The 4,286-nt window shown below is 33.0% G+C and overlaps 1 long non-coding RNA gene across 1 annotated transcript; it reads right to left on the reverse strand.

Annotated features, from left to right (window-relative positions):
• Window positions 1-850: 850 nt before the first annotated feature.
• On the reverse strand, window positions 851-3,389 carry LOC112094482. Its single transcript, XR_002903557.1, has 3 exons — window positions 3,311-3,389; window positions 1,247-1,505; window positions 851-1,059 (listed from the first exon to the last, which is right to left on the reverse strand). It is a non-coding gene; the product is annotated as an uncharacterized LOC112094482 (long non-coding RNA).
• Window positions 3,390-4,286: the final 897 nt, after the last annotated feature.

Here is a 4,286-nt window from a genome sequence, read left to right on the forward strand (position 1 = left end):
AGGACTGCACAAAAAGGAGTTTGACAGGTTGATAAGCAAGCTAGCTATAGAAGACATATACAAGCCAGCTTAAGGGGGAGTGTTGAAATATTCGGTGATTAAAGGCACCAACTGTTAGGGATTAAATTAGCATGTAAATATGGAAAGATTAGAATTAGTCAACTACTAGGAATCAAGAAAGAAATCAGTATAGGCTAATTTAGTTAGTTTCTTTTTCCGTTCCTTATTGTAATCCTATTTAAGTGTATACTCTGAAAAGGTTGAATAATACAATTCATTCTTCTCATTACCTACGTTTATAAATTGTTTGTCTAACTAATATCTGAGAATCTAGAAACAACATAAAAAAATAATAATAATAACCCTGAATTGAAGAACAGAAAATAAGTCAAAACAAAATACAGTTCATTCCTCAGTACCCGAAATAATACAACAATAAAAGGTCAAATAACACTTCAACTTCAAAATTAAAATAAAAGAGGGAAAAAAAGAAAACAGAACCAAGAAAAGCATCTTTATGTGTTATGGCCATCTAATACCAATTCGTGGGTTGTGCAGAATGTTTCATCCAACCAAAAGAAATGCAACAAAAATAGTTAGCTTCACCCATCTAACATATCCAGCCAAAACCATCAACATTCAAAACAAAACCATCACAGTAGGTCTACGTATTGTAACTACTCAAATTTATGAGACATGCTCCAATAAAATCACCAACCATGAAAATAGAAGAACTAAACAGAGTACAAAAAGGAAAAAACAACGTAAGTTTCTAGCAAAAAAAAAAAAAAAACATAATAACAAAAAAATAGAATCATAAAAAAAATTAAGAATCGATAAAAATGACTCGAACCGAAGTTCGTACTCATAAAAAAATATAATAAAATAAAAAAAACAACCCATAATCATCATGAAAAAATTTCTCATTTATCACACACCAATCTTTTTTTTTCTTCAGCTATGGGATCAAACATGGAGATAATTTCAGACTGAGATATCTGAGAACCTAAGAGTGAAACAGTGGCTAAGGTACATTTAGATCCAACCTAGCTTTCCTTCCTGCAGTCGAAAAAGGAGAAAAAGAACACCTTATTTTCCCAAAAAAGAAAAAAAAAACACAGTAAATTCATAGAATAAGATGAAAAGTTGTAAAGACATATGGAGACAAATTAATGGACGAGAGTGTGTGAAAGTGAGACTAACAACATTTGAAAGGCAAGAGATGGCAAAGTAATGAATCACTGACGGCAGTAGTGACAAAGTCGGCGTCGGCAACAGTGATCCTCACAAACATGGAGGAGAGAGAGTTACAGTTTGAGAAAAAATTTTAATGTCTTGAGTCAGATATGGAGGAGAGAAACCGGGGCTTAGAAATGGAGAGGAAAACTTGGGATTTGCTCGTAAAGCTTTTACCATCTGCTCTTGAAATCTCCCTCTTTTCTTTGCAACCGAAGAGACAGACCTCCACCATCAATCAATCAAGAGAGAGAGTGTGTGAGAGAAAACTGATTGAAAAGAAGATAGTCACAAATTTTTTTTTCATTAAAAGCATAACAAAAGCAATATTTTAACAGAGCCAAACACGACGTGAGGAGAGCATACACTACATGACAAAATAAGTAAACCAAACTTTGAACAGTAAAATGTGTGGGGAGCTACAGTAAACCAACTGTGATTTCTTATATATTTATAGATTAAAAATATAGGATACCAACAAAATGTTTCGATATCACACAAGGTATTAAAATGATTTTATCCCTATATAACATGTTGGAACCTACGTGCCATAAGCTAGCTCAAAAATTAAAGTATCTCGTCTCAAGTTAAAGTACAAATGTTGAATTTTTAACATCTAGATAGGGAAACCACCCTCGAGGAAGCTTTGAAATTAAACAGCACATATAGACGTACAAAAAGCAGCATAGGAACACCGGATGACTTTTAAAAAAACCTTCTACTTCACAATAAAATCATACAGAAAAAGAAGGGTTTAAATGAGGTGCTTTGATCTTTTTCAGTTTGTTTTTAATGAAAATTTTATAGGAAGGAATAAATGAGAATGATTTCTAGTGTTTAGAAAGCAAGGTGAATTTTTTAAATTTACAAGACACAACGAGAATGATCCTAAAATTGAAAGGACGCCATCTAATAACACGAATATTTTTAATACTCGCACATGAAATGTTTTTCAGATATATCGACTAAAAAGTCGTCAATAAATTCAAACACAAATCTACATTCGAAAACACGACACACATGACACACCTCGTTTCACAACCTGCACACGTAAACTTCCCGTGACCACTCTCAGCTCCAAAACCACAACCCCCACAAACCCATTTCCCACATTGGAATTCTCGTAGTCATTGCATAAAACCACCAAAACCTTCCAAAAACACCCCTGGTCTAGTCAATATATCCTTCCCCCGCCAAAAAAAAAAACTTTCCTTTTCTCTTCATTTTTGAAAACCCCCACAACCCATCTTTGCAAAATCTATAAAAGAAAGCACAAAGATTGTGATCACTTAAAAAGTCCCTCTCAAGCCAAGACACAAAGCAAAATTATCCAGATCAATCCCTCTTTTTTCTTTTTCAAGACTCACTGCCCATGGAAAAAGCTCTCTTTACTGTTTGCTGCAAAAAATCATTCATCATATGTTTATTTGTATAGGGGTATTATGGTAAAATGCATTAGATTTGACATTTCATTTTCACATTTCTTTCTTTTCTACCAAACAACACGAGGAAAAATCCCCTTCTACCATTTTACTTCCTTCACCTAGATATTTTACTTCTCCTTCCTCTTTTCTATCCATCTTACTAAACATAGCATAAATTTCTTTTGACGACAATATAGAGAGGATTTCTAATACTTCCTATAGAGTAGGGGGGGAAAAAAAGGCAGGTCTATTGATACCTGCATGCATTCTCTCTCTCTTTACACACACAAACACACACTCACTGCTAGTAGAAATTTTCATGTAATCTTCACAACCAATATGTTTCACTATACTCCTGCATGTTCGAAAGAATGTCAAGGACCCATAAAAAATCAGCCATAAGCCAATTCAACTTTATTAAAAAAACCATTTCATTTTTAATGTAGGCGATTCACATTATGCACAATTAACTGTGTATCACTAATACTCTCTGAACCATGACAACCACCTTTGATACCTAAGAATACAATCCGCATGAGGCAAGATTGAAGATACCAATAAATTGTTACCGTTGTTGATTTCTTCACTGAGCTTTATTCGTATACGCTAACTTTCAATGACAATTTAAGGGTGAAAAATGCTTTATTTACCTGGAATTTTTATTTCACGAAGACATCCATTAAAAGATGGGAGGAGAGCTCTCTCTTCTGCTTCATCTAGGCAACTTTTCTTTACAAAACAAAATATAGAAATCAGATATAAAAATAGTTGTTACGAATAACATAATATTATAGTGTTTGTTTATATGATCAAAGAGACAATACTTATGCAAATGAGCTTCCCAAATACTTCTGTTGCCAATCAACTTTTGAGTCCGATTCACAAGCTTTGGACAACACAATTCAAATAAATTCATCCACGCCTTGTCGAGATTACAAAACCTTATAAAAAAAATTATAAGCGACACATAAGATTTGTTTTTCACATTTCTATTCTACAATTCGATGATTTCTTCTTCTTACAAAAAACACAATTTATCATACACAAAAAAAAAGAAGCAATTCTTACCAATCTTCCACGTTTTCTCCCATTTCTGCAGCGCCATCATCGTCATATTCATGGTCATTCTGATCCGTAAAAGGCTTGGCTCAAACAAGAGATTGATAAGAACGAATCCAAAAGAAAACAAATCGTCAAAAAAGCATAAATCATAATACACTGAAAACTGACTTATATTTCCATTTGTAGCTTCCGCATCTATGAATAGACCTAATATTTGTTAAAACACTGTAGACCTTGATAATTATTCATTAAATATAGATTTCATCTCTATTGTTCTCTCTTCACGCAAAATTATACTTCTTCCCTCAATTCTTCTCTTCTTCTCTCATACTTTCTGTCTTTTTTAAATCTATCTTGGTCCTACATCAGTGATATTCTCTCTTTTTCTCTATAATAGACAAGTATAAATAAGCTTTCAGAGACCATTCTAAATAATAGTAATCATAGTAATAACAAATATAAACACAAAGAAGAAATCAAATGCAGAGTTTCAAGTAGAATTGGGACATTATTTGTAACATCCCGATTTCCGGGCTTAAACTTTTGTATTAATTTTGTATGAAG

Source organism: Morus notabilis, unplaced genomic scaffold (genome assembly GCF_000414095.1).
Source record: "Morus notabilis unplaced genomic scaffold, ASM41409v2 Scaffold78, whole genome shotgun sequence".
In the NCBI taxonomy this organism is placed as follows: domain Eukaryota; kingdom Viridiplantae; phylum Streptophyta; class Magnoliopsida; order Rosales; family Moraceae; genus Morus; species Morus notabilis.